Genomic DNA, 19,069 nt, shown 5'->3' with positions numbered 1-19,069 from the left:
CACCTGCTGCCTCCGCCTCCATTGTAGCACTCCAACTCTGTGCCTGGCAATCCACGCCTCACACCACTCTGCAGGCCACCAACACGGGTTGGGCTGCTTGCAGACCCCTGCCTCTTTGGTCTGCCTTCCTGGTTCCTCTGCCTGGGTCTCCCCTGTAACCTCCCCCTGGAAACTCCCACTGAAACTCCCCTGTTAGCCGCTCTGTTCGCCGCCTCCTGTGCCGCTGCAGCTGACTGTGCCGCTGCCTGAGTGCCTGGCTGCTTATATAGGACCCCTAATCAGGTAAGCCCCGCCCCCAACTCAGGGCTCAGCCTCACTCCCAGCACACAGCCCCTAGCAGCCTGCACACACACACACTCACACACAAACACTACAAACTACAAAATCCACAAAAACCTGCTCCTCCAACAGCACTCAAAGCATCTACTACTGAATGATTAGAAAAGAGAACGTCATCTAAACACACAGTAAAACAAGCTGAATACGCTTATTTTAGACTCTGTTGCTTATATGAAACCACGGTCACCTTGTTTAGCTTGAGTAATTAATCAAATAAACAAATTCTTTTAAATGCCAAAGTCAAGTTACTACAAATGCTGGATTTAAAATCTCAAATATTGGTGTCTAGTCTTTCACACCTCCAGTTACCTATCTTAAATGGAAATATGTCAATATTTTGAGTTAAAAACTGGAAAATGGTTGTCAATTGCTCCCTGCAGTCGATGAGTATACGTAGATGAAGCTAAACAACAGTTAAAATAAAATGTAGGCAGTGTTTTAACATTTCTTATGATTCCCAAATATTTCTGTTTAAAAAAAAAAAATCTTTAGTTTTACTTGGTAGTTCCACAGAAGGATTCTGCTTTGCTAGCCCAGAGGTCTGTCCCTGGAAATCTTTCCTGCTGCTTACTTGGGGCATGCCTTAAGGGTTCCAGATTCCCCCATGCAGGGATAACCCATGTTAAGGTCTGAAAAGGCCATGAGCACTCACAGATTCCCATCCTAATTCTTCTGCTGGACAGAGGTAGAGTTTGTCTTGTGAGGCCTTGTCTGACTACATGACAGTACTTTGTGTTTCCAGCACCATTTTAACCTCCTAGTAAGCCTGTAACATACTATGTCTGTACACACCTGCTTGCAGCCGTTCACGAGCGTTATGGGTTGCTTTTGCTCTGAGCAAGGCCAAGCACTGTTTTCCTGCCCATTCTCACTGTATTATTCTAGTGTAGACAAGAAATGCAAGAAAGTGCTGGTGCTGCAACAATGCAGTTGACTTATCTGGTGCTATCCCACAAGGCTGCTGCCTTGACTTTTCAAGAATGTAAAATTATTTTTCTAATACAAATGTTGCAACTGGGCCTCTCCACTCCTCCTCATTTTGTTTTTTAACCATAAACTAACTGAAGCTCATAGAGATGCAGGACTCAATCTCTTCTCTTTGGAATCAGACCACTTCCATCTCAGCATCCAAGAAAAGAGAAGGAAACTCTTACTTCAATAAAAGTCAAAACCACAGAAGAGGAAAAAGTAAAGCAAAACAAATAAAGGATTAACTAAAAACAAATCACCTGTAATAAAAAAACCCACAAGCTCCTGACCTCCTTGAGCATTGCCTGTTACCAGTCATTGTTAGGTTTTTCAGTTACTCATCGTGCAAATCATGGTGTTCACTTGAATATGCTGAAAAGCTGCCCTCAGAAGAAGGTGAAGACAGGGGCAGCTATGAGGCACAAATTCTTACAAAGTTTCCTATGCAGCCAGTTGTTCGCTGACATAAATGGGGCACTGTTTTTGTCAACCCACTAGCCTGCAACAACTGGAACACAAAGGATCATAAAACAATCCCAGCACAGTAAAATAAAAAAAGGTGACTCAGAAGAGAGGGCATTTGTAAGAAAGATTTGTATTTTTGTAACTTTTGACTAAGCTTTGTTATGGACCATCTAAGTGCAAATTGATAAAAAGAGTTTGTTTTCTTAAATGCTTTTAGATATCATCTAACTTGATACTGTGGGGCTTGATTATTCAGTGCTCTCCTGTTCCCTGTATTATACTCAGAGGTATACATGGGAAAACTGGCCCTTGGGCTACGTCCCCTGACTAGGGTGGTGCCCTGGGAATGACTAGCACATTTATTCACATATGTACTAACACAGTTTTTAGACACACAGGTTAGGCTATCTTTGCGATGTCCTTATTCCTGCATCTAGCACATCTGAGGAGAAAGAGAAAATTGTGGCCCTATATGTCCACCTATCTAGATATCCCCAGTCACCATAGCATCCCATACCTGCCAAGTATTTTAAAATGGACATAATTTGCTCTTTCTTTCTTTGCTCCTATTTCTTTAGGAGAAATAGCTTCATTATTGAATAGCATTGTTTGTGTGTATTCTCAATCTCAATCACTAGCTTATTTCTTGTAGGAGTCAGTTCCACAGGCCTGGTCCAGTCCCTGTGAAAATTCTGTTTTTGTTTATGAAGTGTCCCTTAGTGGCCAATAGTTTCATAGTTCCACTGGAATGTAGCTGTCCTTTGAGAGGAGAGCCGATATCTCAGGTAGCTAGGGTAAAATCTATGAAGGGTCTTGAATATCAAGCCAGAGACTTTGATCCAGGCCTCTGTATTCAATGATGAACTGGTGCAGAGTGAAGCACCAAGGTGGTGCTTACCATAACTTATGCTGCTAAACATATAGGAAGTTGCCTTTTTAAAAAAAATCACTTAGAGCTTTTTGTGGGTTAGAATTGCAATAACAAAGCCTGGAGCTGATGTCACAAATGTGTGGATCACTGTGGATGGGTCTGTGATTGGTATAATAGATGAGATCTTCAGTCCAGTCTCAGACTGAAGTCTGTTTTTTGCTACTGTCCCTATTTGAGATTCCAGTAGCATTAAGGAGTCCGAAAGGACCTCAAGGCTATAGATCAACTTATAAATCTGAGGACAGTTGCCCTAAAAACTAGGGGGTGATACGAATGAGGAAAATTATTTTGAAGGCTTTCTTCTTACTAGCATTCCTTCAGTGTTGTCTGTGTTCAGCTTTAGCCAGATATTATTCATCCAGGTGCTGATTTTGGCTAATCACTGAGAAATCTGGGAGATGATGCTGTTTTCATATGATATGAAAGAGACAGAGAGCTATACATCAACTGCTGGCCCTTCAGTCCTATCTCATGTTGTCTCACTACCTCTTGCAATGGCTTAATATACATGTTGAATAATACGGAGTAGATCAACGATTCTCAGATCTCAAAAGAGCCACAGTAGTGTGAATTTATTGTTTCATTTACTATCTATCTATCAATCTATATACATTCTCACAGCAAAATAACTGATGAAGTATTATTATTTTATCAACTACAATTTGGTTAAAAACATAGTAAAAGCATCCTGATTGGTTAATAATTAAATCATGTGGTATTTTAATATCCTGTTTTGCAAACTATGATTATTACAATGTTAAAATGGATTATGTTTGTTGTGTTATCCCTGTGACATCTGTGCAATTGATACATAACAATAATTATACTTTGTTATGTAGAACTTTACATCTGAAGTGAAGGAAAAGCATCATTATTTCCATTTTGTAGGGTTACATATTAATCTCTGCATTTGTCATAAAGCCTGGAAGAGTTTCAGAGATGTTTTCTCAGTTTGTCCATTGAAATGTAAAATAAACAATGAAAGTTCATATATCCTAAAGAGCAGGAAAAATAGAGGACCTGGCTGGCTGAGGGCAGTTAGTAATAGGATACATTATGTAGCTTTTTATCGCTAGGGCCAGATTCTGATGTCATTTACTCCAGTGTCAAGGTACAGTAACTGCGTGTGATTACTCTCTTTACACTGGAGTAAATGACATCAGAATTTGTCCCCAATGTTGCTTGTTTGAATTCATTGCTGCTCAATATTGTTTTAAAATCATTATCAAATGATATCTATTTTCTAGCCTATGTGGGATAAGTTGATGACCTTGTAGAGAGGTGCCTTCAACATAACTAGCACTGTTGATCTCAACAGAGAGTTCAAGGTTTGAACAGACATAGAAAGGAAAGTCCTCTTGCTTGTCATGTACTGATCCTACAAGAAGTGGATTGAGATACGCTGGGACAGGTGATGCCATGTCAATTCAGAGTAAAACTGTTGAAGTTTACTGTACATTTGCATTGATGTTGCTGAGATTGGAATATGTTGATATTAGGGCAGTGCTGGTAACGTATATATTAACCCTGTCCACATGCTACCTGTTCCAGTGCCTTAGGTTACGTCTGTGTTTGAGCTGGGAGGTGTGACTCCCAGCTCTTATAGATGTTACCCTAAGATAACTAGCTCTCTGCCAGCTAGTGCCTATCAACAGTAGTGCATTCACAGCAGCATGGGCAGTGCCTCACCACCTGAGAACAGAGCTGGGGAGTCAAGTGGGATTGTACTTGGGGTGGTGAGCTCAAGTGCCCACCTGTGCTGCTGCGGACAAACTGCTAGTTCAAGCAGCGCCAGCATGGCTACTTCTACATGGGTGGGAATCACCACTCCCAGCTCATACCCTAAAGTCTTGATGGCTGCCAGTCAAGACCTTTCATGAGCTGGAAACTCACTTAAGTTTAAAAGATGAATAAAAATGAATCTGAATCCTGACTGTGGGTCAGAACCTGCCTGGCCCTTACATGTGTGTCGTCACCCTGTCCCTCATGAGATTCACTTGAGTGCCAGGCAGAACTACAGCCTGTATGCAGAAGGGCATGGGGGCTTGTAAGCCTCACCCTGGTACAGAGGGGGTTAACTCACCTTGTTTGGCACAGATCACCCCACCCACTTTGCAGGAAGTGCCAAAAGTATAAAAACAGAGCCCTACAGCTCAGTTGGAGTTAGACCAAGGAAAGGGGCAGACATTCCTACCACATAGCTGAGCCACCAACAGAGTCCACGGCTGGATTCAGGAGAAGGTAGGAAGTCTCTGTATGTATAGAATACCTCCCAGCATGACATATATGAGCTGGGTCTCAATGGCACATGATACCTGCAAGCTCTTAGCTGGTGCAATATGTGGATAATACATTATTTTTGCTTGTACTTTCTCAATTTATTCACTTGCAATGAATCATCATGACATGATTTTTCTGTTTTAAATGCAGTCAGAATGATATTTTCCAGATAGAGTCCAGTTTATATTTCTTATGTGTGTGATGGGAACTGCACTTGATGTTTACTGACTTCCCAAAAACAAAAAACCCCTCACAACCACAACTATCCAGACTGTTATTGCACACAAGTCAAACACGTCTGTACTAAACATGAGTCTCAGCAAGAATGCAAGTGAGGGAAGGAGGATCTGCAGGCACTGCTCCCTGGATGAAGATTATGTATTTGCTACACTATCTAAGCTTTCTTTCCCATGAGCTATAAATCCACGTTAATTGGAGAATTCACAACCAGGAGTAAAATTTGGGCCAAATGGCCCAGAAATATTTTGTGCAGGCAGCAAATTGTCAGTTCCTAAAGAGAATGTGTACTTTAATTTGCAACATTATTCATTATTATTTTATTTATTTATTATTTGCATTATGGTAGCACTCAGAGGCCCAACTGCGATCAAGACCCCACTGTGCTAGGTTCTGTACAAACACAAAAAATGTAGAGTCTGTTTAGACAAATCAGAAAAAGGATAGGACAGGAAACAGTCACAGAAAAGTGACCGTAGGTTGCTAAATACGTGCCATTGTTACTGTAGAACTGGGGGAAAAGAGAAACAACTGTTTGAAAAAAGGCTGCTTTGTGAGGTTTCAAGAGCTTGCTTGAGCTGGATAAACTAATCCTACAATATTTATGGATCCAGTCTGCTTCCCTCTCTGCCTTTTGGATTTTAATGGAGAAACCTCAGAGTGGTGTCAGGGGCAAAATAGCAACACAAACACCTCAAAAATAGAAAATATGCCAGCAAACAGACATGGTGTGTATTTCATAATGTGGACCCCACAAAAGAAAGTGCTTTATGTTGTACTGGGGTGTGGCTGGAACTTTTGGGTTCTCTTTCCAAACTTCAGTGAGGTGCCTTGAGGGCAGTAGATTCTCTTCCTAGGGATGGTTTAAAAATATTAAATGGCATTTTTCCATGAGATGCAAATAAAACAGTAGTAAAATATGAAAAGAGCTTATTATGCAAGAGTGTTACATTTAAAAAAACTGGCTGTGGCTAGAGTCAAAAATTAAGACTCCAAACGTTCCAGAAAAAGAATACCAATTAAAAGGGCACAAAGCATATGGAAACCTCCTAACTCTGGATTGACAGTACGTAACTTCCACTCCATATCAGACAGTACCAGCTTGACTGCCACTCAGGTTGAACTGATGCTGTTGTACTGAGTATCTCCAGGTACTCAACAAAAAACTACATTTGTTTGTATCTATCTTATGCATCACCACCATGGTATTTGAGCATCTTTGAAAACCTATGAACAAAGGGATGCTCCAAATATTATGGCTTGAGCTCATTTTGTATCTGTAATATATGGAGAAGGAAAAAGAACTAGACTGAAAATCATAAGGTGATATAGGTACATTCTTGGGAGAAGTATGGGATGTCAAAACTAGAGATGAAGTATGATTGTAACCTGGCTAATCTGATAGGAGGAGTAGACTGCAGTGAGCATAGAAAAGTGTTTTAAACCTTAGCCTGCTACAATGATAGGCTTTTGTCTGAGCAAGATTGATCTAAACTACTATAGATTTCTCTGTTGAAAATTTTAATGAATTGGGAATTTCTAAAGCAATAGCAGAAGAAAGCAAAGGTCCTTGATTGCTTCAAAGGAAGTAGTGAGGGAAAGCACACAGTGGAGACTGTTGGTTTGTTTTGATTTTGTTTCTTGGGATATTATGGTAATGGGGCACTGCAGAAAAGGATATGGGTGTTAGAGGATCACAAACTAAATATGAGTCATTTCAAAAAAAGTGATGTATTAGCAGGAATGTTGTAAGCAAGATACAAGATGTAAGTCTTTCACTCTTCTCAGCATGGATAAGGCCTCAATTTGGTGTCCTTTTCTGGGCACCACATGTTGGGAAAGATGTGGACAAATTAGAAAAAGGCAAGTGAAGAGCATCAAAAATAATTGAAGAAAAATATGACTTATAAGGAAAGATTGAAAAAATTGGGATTGTTTAGTCTGGAGAAGAGAAGTCTGAGGGGAGACGTGATAACAGTCTTCAAGTACGTAAGAGGTTGTTTGAAAGAGGAAAGTGATAAATTGTTCTCCTTATCCACTCAGGACAGAACAAGAAGTAATGCGTTTAAATTACAGTAATGGAGATTTAGTCTACACATTAGGAAAAGATTCTTAACTATAAGGGTAGCTAAGCACTGGAACAAATTACCTAGGGAGAGTGTGGAATTTCCATCATTGCAAGATTTTAAGAGCAACTTAGAAAAACACCTGTCAGGGATAGTGTATACAATATTAAATTCTGTCCGTGCAGGAGACTGGACTAGATGACCTGTTGCGGTCCCTTCCAGTCCTACACTTCTATGATTCTATTTGGAAGGATATAAATAGGGTGTAAATTGATACATTTTGGATATACATTCTAAAGAAGTGGAGGTGGTCAGTTGGACAGGGATGTACTAACTGATATGAACTAGACCAAGGATCGGCAACCTTTGGCAGGCGGCCCATCAGGGACAGTTTGTTTACCTGTAGTGTCCAAAGGTTTGGCTGATCGCAGTTCCCCCGGGCTGTGGTTCACCATTCCAGGCCAATGGGGGCTGTAGGAAGTGACGTAGGATGTGCTGGCCACCGTGTACCAAAGGTTGCCAATCCCTGAACTAGACCCTTTGGGATTTTCATTGGGTTACTATAGTTTAAACTGGGAGCAGATCTGGAGGACCCTGGATGAAGTGGGCAGAGAAGGGCATTTTTGTGATTCTCCCTCACTTGGTTCCGCTATGCTGAGCCCTGTCTTAAAATTGTTTGTTTAAAAAGGTCAAGTAGCTGCAAAAATAATCCCTGAATGATCCAAAGAGCTTTCCTAAAAATAAATAGAAATTAGCTGAAATGAGAAGAGGGGAAATAGGTGTATCTGGTTGACATATCCCTTTTTTCTCTATAAAAGTTACCTATCACTAACAGACCAGTAAAATCCATGCTAGACTATATAATTAAAGATGTAGGTACTCCAATACTAGGGAAGTGAGAAAAGTAGCAGACTCATGAAGTCCACTAGGGAGGGACATTGCCCTACAGATGTAATTTACTTGGGAAGTACTTACATACTACATGGCTGGGGACTATAGAAAACCCTAAGATAGAATTTATGTAACAAGACATGTAACCAAATGAGTTAATTATGAACTCTAAACAGGCCACAGTTTCCTCCTTTTCTTTGCACACTGAAAACATCCACTCCATGTGAAGCAGCAGTCAAAAAAGCTAACGGTGTTAGGAACCATTAGAAAAGGGATAAATAATAAGATGGAACATATCATAATGCGTCTATATAAATCCATGAAATGCCCACTAAGTGCAGATCAAGTTGCCCCATCTCAAAAAAAAAATATTGGAATTGGAAAAGATACAGAAGGGCAACAAAAATGATTAGTGGTATAGAACAGCTTCCTTATGAGGAGAGTTTACAAAGTCTAGGACTTTGGCAAAGAGAGGATATGCTAAAGGTATCTAAAATATTGACTTGTGTGGAGAAAGTGAATAAGGAAGTGTAATTTACTCCTTCACATAACACACGAACTAGGAGGCACACTGAAATGAATAGGCAGCAGGTTTAAAACAAACAAAAGGAAGTGTTTCTTCATACAACGCACAGTCAACCTGTGGAACTCCTTGCCAGGTGATGTTGTGAAGGCCAAAACTATAATAGGGTTAAAAAAACAAGCTAGATAAGTTCATGGAGGATAGGTTTAGGGTAGCAATACTACACTTGCATTTCATATAGTGGATCTAAAAGTATTTTACTTCTAAACAAGGAAGTAGGTACTAAATGTCTCTGAATGCACACACAACTCCTCTGTGGAGTGAAAAATATCACCTTGCATTCCTCAGCCGTCCCGCCTGCCCATTGACTCCAGTGAGTTTTGGATAAAACCCTGAATGCACTGGTTACGGTTACTTGGTCATATCATTTCTAGTTTCTATCTATGTTTTAATCCAACCCTGCTAACTCCTCTCTCTGTCCATCAAACACTGATCTTTTCAAGTCAAAGCAAATATTTTTTTTTAAAGTCATAGTTGTGCCAAGTGGAATTCTAACTTCTTGGAGTTTCAGGGAACCCCCCCCCCCAATAACCTGGATTTATAATTTCACAGTATCGGTTAAAAGCAAACAAACAAGGTTTTATTTTGCTAACCCATATTCTCACCCACTTCCTGCTTCCTGTGTTGCAAAATCTACCTAATTAACCTCCTCCCAAAAAAACCCAAGCCCTTAAAAACAAAACAAACATTTCCAGGTCTGTTCTTCTGAGGTAGAGACCGTTGCTCTGTGTGTGTGTGCGTGGTGTGTGTGTGGTGTGTGTGAAATTTAAAAGACAAAATGTCCCTGTTTTGCATTGTGTGCAGCAAACATATCTCAGTGATTTATTAGTAGGTGAGGAAGTAAAGGAAATTTCATCATTAAGCTGATTCTTGGCTCTGGATATTCAATAACTTCCCTGTCAGGGACTTTATCGGGCCTTTTCTCTTTATGGACTTGGTCCTGCAAGGTATTGAACATTCTGGACCCAATCCAAATTACTTAAGCTGTGCCTAGCTTTAAGTACATGGGTAGTCATCAGTGGACCTACTTGTGTTTAAAGCTAAGAATGCTCTTTGTTAGATTGGTGCAAGAGTGCTCAGCATTTTGCAGGCTAAAACATTTTCTTTGGCTTGGGCAATTTTGTGCTCAGTATTTTGTGACGCACCATTTACCTCTGTTGAGTAATTTCTGTAGGAATTTCACAAATCTGTTACTATGCAATGGTATGCGTGAGCCATAAAAGATTTCAAGCTGCTCTTGGCTATTTGTTTCTTTAACCATCTTTTGAGGCACACTCTTGCTCTTGGCTATTTGTTTCTTTAAACGTCTTTTGAGGCACACTCATCCTTGCTGTTTACATACAGCATAAGAGAGACAAGGTAGCAGATCATTCTATGAACCTGAATTTCTGGAAGGGCTGTATATCTTGACAAAAATATAATGTCCGAGTTACAAAAAGTAGTTAATGGATGTTGTTTGTGCTCTCCACATATTGTGCAAAGTGCTGGTCAAGCTGTACTTGACCAGCAGTCAACAGATGGGAAAGTCATTAGTGACGAGATCTGAACTACAATTGCTTTTTGTGTTTACAAAGTTCTGTACAGGATCTGGACATTAACGAGTTGTAAATTGAATGGGAAAATGCATTATGTGTCTCCAGCGTGCAACCAGTGTGAAAATGAAAGTAATCAACATACATTTGATTTAGTGCTCTGCAGGAATCCTGTCCAGCATATGGCTGAAGACTGTAATAGCCATTTGAAAAAGGGACAGTTCTGTGGGGAAAGAACAGAAGCCATCTAGCATAACTGTAGAAGAATACCAATTTGTGAATAGTACACGTACATCTTCACAAAAGCCTGGGGCCTACTTGTACTTTCATTAAAATCAATGACAAAATTCCCATTGATCTCAGAAGGTGCAGGAATGGGGACCTAGGTGCATAAATCCAGAGCTGATAATCTGTTCTCTGGAAATTCTTGGCAATGTTACTAGAGGAGTATATTCTTAAGGATAAACTGTGTTTTGGACAATCTCTAGAAATTACTAGGCCCAAATAGATGTTTAATTAACAGGGTTGGCGTTGCCTTTTTTCCTCCTATCTAGTTCCTTGAAGAAATTAACACTGGATTAAATTCATCTCTAATTTCAGTGGAATTAGGCTAAAAGATGAATTTGGCCCTTTGTGATTAATTTATTATAATGGAATCTCTGGTTTTTTACCTTTAAATATTTCCCTTTGCTATAACAACAAACTGTTCCCTCTGTAGTCTTGTTCAGTGACCCAGGCTAATCTGTTTGGATGCTCTGTCAAGATGCCAGTGGCATTGTGTTGTTGGAGGTGCCATCTTTCAAGTGAGAGTAAGGCTGACTTGATCACTGTTAAGCATTAAAGATCATATGGCACTTTTGCATTCTAATCAAGTGGATTTTGATCCATATAGATCAACTATCCATTTAGATATTGAACCACTTGAAGATGTACAGTAAATCCACAAGGAATAAGGGAAGATTTTTGAAGGCACAAATGGGAAATGTGTGTCCAACTCTAAGTGCACTTCATGCTTTTGAAAATCTCCCCCATATTTCAGAATACCCCTCGCTCCTCCCTTCTTCTTAAAGCCAAAAATGTGATTCATGAGAGAGATGATACCTGGGATGTGTGAGATCTTCAAAAGACTATGATATTTAAATGTGCCAGATGGTCATGAACATTTGTGACAATATTAAGTGTTAAATATGTTTTCAGGAGTTCTGGCTTGCTGAGTTTGTTTCCTGGGGAGTTCCAAGGGGGCAGGAGGGAGTGGATGATGCAAATCTTCCAAAAATGCTTATGCAGCCCAGTCTTTGAAGGAGAGGAGGCATTGACTAAGTTACCGGTTACAGGAGGTCAGAGATCAAAGACCCAAACTGTATAAAGAAACAGCTGAGCTGCTTGTGATGGTATGTTCACCTTACACTTGCCCTGAAAGGGTTAATGAGGACTAAAAAGAGGTCTAATTAACCCAACAGGCCACAGCAGAGAGGAATCAGGTAGCTAAGTAATCCCCTGACTGAGTGAGAGAGTCCAGCTGAGGAGACTGAGCTGGTCTGGATTTATAAAAGCAGGAAATTGACAGCTGAGGGGGCTGCTGAGAAAGTCTGCAATCGCTCCTTGGAGGTTACAGGGACAGGTCGCCTACAGTTGCTCCCTAGAAGGGAGTAGAGAGTTAGGAGACTGGCAAACCATGAGGAATGAGCAGAGCTAGGCGGTATGGAAGTGGTTCACGAAACAGTAGCAAGGTGCAGGGAATGGAGAGCAATACAGCAGTGCACAGACAATCCAGGAAGTTTTCGGAGACTGTTGGGGACAACTTCCTGGTGAAAGTGCTGGAGGAACAAACTAGGGGCCAGGGAACAATTGGTAGGGGAAGCAGAAGTGGATGGCAACCTGAACAGCAGTGGCTATGAGATGGTTGAATTAAGGATTTTGACAAAAGGAAGAAAGGAGAGCAGCAGAATACAGAGCTTGGACATCAAGAAAGCAGACTTTGGCTCCCTCAGGGAACTGATGGGCAGGATCCCTCGGGAGGTTAATATGAGGGGGAAAGGAGTCCAGGAGACCTGGCTATATTTTAAAGAAGCCTTATTGAGGATGCAGGAGCAAACCATCTCGATGAGCAGAAAGAATAGCAAATATGGCAGGTGATCAGCTTGGCTTAACAGAGAAATCTTCAGTGAGCTTATACACGAAAAGGAAGCTTACAAGAAGTGGAAACTTGGACAGATGACGAGGGAGGAGTATAAAAATATTACCTGAGCATGCTGGGGTGTAATCAGGAAGGCTAAAGCACAATTAGAGTTGCAGCTAGCAAGGGATGTGAATGGTAACAAGAAGGGTTTCTACAGGTATGTTAGCAACAAGAAGATGGTCAGGGAAAGTGTGAGACCCTTACTGAATGGAGGAGGCAACCTAGTGACAGATGATGTGGAAAAAGCTGAAGTACTCGATACTTTTTTTGCCTTGGTCTTCACAGACAAGGTCAGCTCCCAAACTGCTGCACTGGGAGAGGAGGTGAGCAGCCCTCAGTAGTGAAAGAACAGGCTAAGAACTATTTAGAAAAGTTGGATATGCCCAAGTCCATGTGGCCAGATCTAATGCATCCAAGGGTGCTGTGGGAGTTGGCTGGTTTGATTGCAGAGCCATTGGCCATTATCTTTGAAAACTTTTGGTGAATGCGGGAGGTCCCGGATGGCTGGAAAAAGGCAAATATAGTGCCCATCTTTAAAAAAGGGAAGAAGAAGAAACTGGGAAACTACACACTGGTCAGCCTCATCTCAGTCCCTGGAAAAATCATGAAGCCGGTCCTCAAGGAATCCATTCTGAAGCACTTAGAGGAGAGGAAGGTGGTCAGGAACAGTCAACATGGATTCACCAAGGATGAGTCATGCCTGGCTATCCTAATTGCCTCCTATGATGAGATTACTGTCTCTGTGGATATGGGGAAAGTTGTGGACATGTTATTCCTTGAGGCGGTCGAAAAAGCAAACAAGATGTTAGGAATCATTAAAAAGGGGATAGAGAATAAGACTGAGAATATATTATTGCCCTTATATAAATCCATGGTACGTCCGCATCTCAAATATTGTGTACAGATGTGGTCTCCTCATCTCAAAAAAGATATTCTAGCACTAGAAAAGGTTCAAGAAATGGGCAACTAAAATGATTAGAGGCTTGGAGAGGGTCCCATATGAGGAAAGATTAAAGAGGCTAAGCCTCTTCAGCTTGGAAAAGAGGAGACTAAGGGGGGATATGATAGAGGTATATAAAATAATGAGTGATGTAGAGAAAGTGGATAAGGAAAAGTTATTTACTTATTCCTATAATACAAGCACTAGGGGTCACCAAATGAAATTAATAGGTAGCAGGTTTAAAACAAATAAAAGGAAGTTCTTCTTCACACAGCGCACAGTCAACTTGTGGAACTCCTTACCTGAGGAGGTTGTGAAGGCTGGGACTATAACAATATTTAAAAGGGAACTGGATAAATTCATGGTGGCTAAGTACATAAATGGCTGTTAGTCAGGAAGGGTAAAGAATGGTGTCCCTAGCCTCTGTTCATCAGAGGATGGAGATGGATGGCAGGAGAGAGATCACTTGATCATTGCCTGTTATCTTCACTCCCTCTGGGGCACCTGGCATTGGCCACTGTCGGTAGACAGATACTGGGCTAGATGGACCTTTGGTCTGACCCGGTATGGCCGTTCTTATGTTCTTATGACTTTAGCAAAGCTTTTAATATGGTCTCCCACAGACTTCTTCAACTTGCTGGGAAGAATAATGAATTGGATGAATGGACTATAAGGTGGATAGAAAGCTGGCTAGATTTTCAGGCTCAGCGTGTAGTGATCAGTGGCTCGATGTCTAGTTGGCAGCCAGTATCAAGTGGAGTGCCTCAGGGGTCTGTCTTGGGGGCAGTTTTATTCAACGTCTTCATTAATGATCTGGATGATGGGATGGATTGCACCCTCAGCAAGTTCACGGATGACACTAAGCTGGGGGGAGAGGTAGATTTACTGGAGGATAGGGTTAGGGTCCACAGTGACCTAGACAAATTGGAGGATTGGATCAAAAGAAATCTGATGAGGTTCAACAAGGACAAGTGCAGAGACCTGCACTTAGGACGGAAGAATCCCATGCATTGTTACAGGCTGGGGAACGACTGACTAAGTGGCAGTTCTGCAGAAAAGGACCTGGTGATTACTACAATAAGGATGTGGATAAATTGGAGAGAGTCTAGTGGAGATCAACTAAAATGATTAGGGGGGTGGGGCACATGACTTACTAGGAGAGGCTGAGGGAACTGGGTTTATTCAGGCTTCAGAAGAGAAGAGTAAGGGGGGATTTGGTAGCAGCCTTCAACTACCTGAAGGGGGTTTCCAAAGAGGATGAAGTTAGGCTGTTTTCAATGGTGGCAGATGACAGAACAAGAAGTAATAGTCTCAAGTTGCAGTGGGGGAGGTCTAGGTTGGATATTAAGAAAAACTATTTCACTTGGAGGGTGGTGAAGCACTAGAATGGGTTACCTAGGGTGGTGGTGGAATCTCCATCCTGAGAAGTTTTTAAGGCCTGGCTTGACAAAGCCCTAGCTGAGATGATTTAATTGGGGTTGGTCCTGCTTTGAGCAGGGGGTTGGACTAGATGACCTCCTGGAGGTCTCCACCAACCCTAATCTTCTATGATTCTATGACTTGGGCTGCTGTATAGAGGGTCCATAAGCCAGAACCTGAGTAGAGGGTGGACCTACGTTCCCCTGTCAGCCACTGAGAGAGTGCCACTCTGAGGCAGTGAAATGGAAGATTGCTGAAGAGTGGGAACCTTGATACACTCCCCCTAAAAGGAGAAACCACAATAGTGACCTAGCCGGAGGGCTGAGTCATGAAGAGGACACTGCGATTCCAGGAGTGAGAGGGGCTGCAGAGGAGAAACTTCCAGGGTGTAACTGTTGGAAGGGGTGTTGGCCAGACCTAGCTAATCCTTAGCACCTCCAGGTGGCAGTGCCATCCAGTGGTGAGTAGAGCAACCCCATCACCCCTGACATGAACTTCTAAACAAAAAAAGCAAACCCGGTAGAGAGGTTTGAAAGTTTGACCCCCTACTAGAGTCCTGTTTTGGAGATAGGGGTGACCTCTAGTAAGCTTTTAGGATATGGGTAGGTCTATTTGTTGTTTTATATGTTTTCTTTGTGATGCTTCGCCTGAAGAATAAATGGACTTTGCTTTGTGAAGGCTGGTTGGTAACTGATTATAGGCTGTTTGAGCCTGGGGAGAAAGATTAACCATAGGTGCTGGACTCCAGTCAGACTGCTGGGAAATCACAGTGAGATGCAGTGCCAATGAAGTACCAGTAAGAATAGTAGCATTTTAACCCACTTTGCACATGTGTCAGTGATGACACAAGGTGCCAGACAAAAGAGTCAGCCCCAGGATGTTTCAGGAAACATCCCCAGATGGAATATTTTAACTTTTCTGTCCCATTCTGTTTTGAATATCTTACTCTGAGCTATGTAAAGATCAGTTTACTTCCTTAAAAACAAACAAGAAAGGTCATTCATTGGTTTGCTGTAGACATTAGCTGTTAATGGCAAATCCAGTTGTAGAAAGAGGAGCTTCATCTTTTCACAGTATATCAATAGTTTTTCTAAAATCAGGATCCAGGAAATGTGTTGGAAAATATGACTTAGCTTTCCCGCCAGGATCCTGCCAAATGATGATATTAGGTATGACAGCTCAGCATAGTAGTGAAAAAGAACTAGAAAATTAGAAAACTAAATTCCCCTGTGTTGTGGGGGTGTCTGTGTATGTGTACAAGTGGTTTTTTTCTCCTCTCTGTATATAAAATAAAAAAATCTTAACATCTACAAGCAACTAAAAGAACTGCTCCTGATTTTTGCACCGTTAAAATCAAGGAGAGCTTTGCCAATGACTTCAGTGAGGACAGGATCAAGCCTTTAGTCAGCAAAAATGCATATAGTGTACTGAACTAATAAGCATCACACATATTCAGTCATTAAAGTAGTTTCTCACGTGTGATGAGGGGAACTTTCAAATGCTCTGTATCAAACTTGAAGTATAAACCTAGAACTATATTGCCTGATTCTCCACTGCCTTGCACCTGGTGTAGTCACTTACATCTGTGCAGAATGAGTGTAAAATAAGACCATTATGAGTACACCAACTTTGCACAGATGTGATAACATATGGTGGCAAGAAGTGGAAAATCAGGACATGTGTTGCTGGGATCAGGCCTCTAGTTACTTTTCACTTGTATGTCAAGATTTTTCTTGCCATATGTGTCAGTTAATTAAGTTTTTGTTTACAGAAGACCTTGTCCCATGCTCAGATGGGGGAACTGAGACAAAGTAATGAAGGGCCTCCCAGCAAGTTAATATCAGTCAGAATTAGAACTCGGGGGTTCCTTTTTCCATATCTTATGCTCATTCCTTCAAATCACTAATTATATGTGAGCCAAAGGATATATTTTCCAACTGGTGGTTTATGGGCTTTATATTTGTACCTCTAGTATCTTGCCTTGAAAATATATCCCAAATTACAGGGTGACACATTCACAGTCAACTCAGTGACAATGAGCAATCAGATTGTTGAATAAGGAAAAAAGAATATAAAGATAGGGTGTTTACTCAGAATCTGTATTTGTAGCTTTTTAATAAAATGATAGTTAGACACACATCACTGTGTCTAACCTAACCAAACACCATTCTTTTGGAAATTTCATATATGGACCATAACTTTGGAGCTGGCAGTAATCTCTAAAATGGGCAAAACCCAAATCTCAGCTCTAAATGCCTTGAATTTTGAGAGAGCTTGAATTTTGATCTGAACTTTGTAGTATGGGCCTATCACTAGTTAGACATAGTAAAAGATCACCCAGTGTTGTTTTCTTTAATCTGTAATTTTTAAAAATAGATTTCCTCTGACCATATTTTCACCTTGATTTGGTACTTTATGGAGAAAACCCTTCCTCTGATGCCAACATTGTTGTAATGTGCAGAACTGGTGGCAACTTGTCAGCTATCCTGCTAGAGAAGAGAGAAGCAAATCATCCAGGTCTCAATCCTGTCATACTTTGTGTACATCCTGAGTACTTTGTCCATAATCCAGCAAAGTAGTTAAGCACATGCTTAATTTTCAGCACTTGAGTAATCCCATTGACTCTAATATGATTACTTAAGGGTTTTGCTAGCTCAGGGCTAGAGAGCTCAGCAGCGTGCAGGATCAGGAGATTTAGATTAGGGGAGTCACAATGGCTGGTTCTGGTGGCCCCAGAGAGATGCTGACCTCCTGATCTTCATGAGTCCTGCACTTCATGAGGCAGAGAGCAAGATAATGTAGGATGATATTTCTGCACTCTTCTCCCTTGGGGCATGGTTTGTGTATGGGGCTGTGGAGATTACTGCTGTGCCGAGGAGAGACTATTGTACATTAAAACTGTAATAAAAAAGAAGCCTGTATTTGGAGTGGCACTAACTTGGCACCATGAAAGGAAAAACTGCAGCTCCACTGGAAAGAATGGAGTAAAGGATTTAAAAGAATAAAATACCCGACAATTTTGCTTGACGTGAAATTCAACTATATTTTCCTCATGCAAAATGAAAAAGAATGCTGGCAATTGATACTGATTGTAGAACAAATTGAAACCATAGGCAGAGAATTAAGTTATAGTTTTATGGAAAGAACAGAATGTGTTTAATAAGCGCTGGCAAGAGCCAACAGGTCTTGCACTGTTTAACTTGCAGGGTGTTTTAATTATGTTGAGGTCAGAATATCTGTTTCCGGCTTTAATCAGTTGATTCAGGTCTTTTATTGGGTCAGAACAAAGGTGCAACAGGGGTTTGGTGCATAGATTTATCTAGTATATTTAAAATATGAATTAGAGATAAAAAGGTAACATAGTCTATGGTACGCTAGTGATGCCAAGTTGGTTTATGACCAGACATTTAAGTTAAAGAAATATGGTTACATCTTTGAAAAATATGTTGTTGTCTGAATTCTGAGTGTTGTGCAAATCTTGCATTCTTAACCAGTGGCTCTTACTATAATCTTGAGTCACAAAGCAGTTTAGTTTATATTACAAGGTGATAGTTAAATAAGAAGGAAACAAACATTTCAAGCCCTCTGTGGACTCGCGGGGTCCTTTGCTGTAGGAGTTGAGCTATACTGATATGATTTGTAAATTGTGCTCTTTAATATGTATTCTCAAATACAAGTTCATTGATGTCAAAGGTGAATTAAACAAGATAAACTCCTTGGTCTTCCTTTGTTGAATCTGCAGGGAGGTACCAGTTTTTATGTAATTCTGTCTCTTTCTCTACATGGAAGATGGGTAAAGATGTGGGGGAGTGGGAATTGCCTATTTATATTTTTCTTAGTGGTGGACATCCAGTGGTCTGGACATCTCTTGGCACTTAGACCTACTCATTCCATCACAGTGGAGGCAATTTAGGCTTTTAAAAAAATCCTCCCCCACCCCGAGCTCAGAAAGGCTTTGATGAATTCCAAAGCTGAAACTACAAAAACTAGGTCCAAAAAAAAAAAAGGAAGATTATTGAAACTAGGTAGAAACAAAAGGACCACTGAAGATTAATAGCTTTAAGGTATAACACAGACAAACTTAATTTTATAACAGCTTTTTATATAGAGAGGGGCTTTTCAGACCACTGCATGCTTTTCATTATGAAATTAAAAGTTATAGGTAAAGAAATCATATTTTTTTCTTGTTGCCAGTCATCCACTGACCTGGACAATACTCAGGGGATGTATCCAATAGT

At 40.8% G+C, this 19,069-nt stretch overlaps 1 protein-coding gene across 10 annotated transcripts in view; it reads left to right on the top strand.

Annotated features, from left to right (window-relative positions):
* Positions 1 to 19,069, top strand: part of SPON2 (spondin 2) — a 110,448-nt gene that overhangs the window by 24,300 nt on the left and 67,079 nt on the right. Inside the window, exon 1 of one of the 10 annotated variants that reach the window (XR_004000630.1) lies at positions 4,914 to 4,945. The exons of the other annotated variants lie outside the window; for them this stretch is intronic. The gene's annotated coding sequence lies outside the window, so the exon portion shown is untranslated. Of the gene's footprint in view, positions 1 to 4,913; positions 4,946 to 19,069 lie in introns of those variants that run through there. 10 annotated transcript variants of the gene reach the window in all.

This window comes from Gopherus evgoodei, chromosome 5, assembly GCF_007399415.2.
Source record: "Gopherus evgoodei ecotype Sinaloan lineage chromosome 5, rGopEvg1_v1.p, whole genome shotgun sequence".
NCBI lineage: Eukaryota > Metazoa > Chordata > Testudines > Testudinidae > Gopherus > Gopherus evgoodei.
The sequence above is the reverse complement of the archived record's forward strand: the minus strand, read 5'-3'. Positions and strand labels throughout refer to the sequence as shown.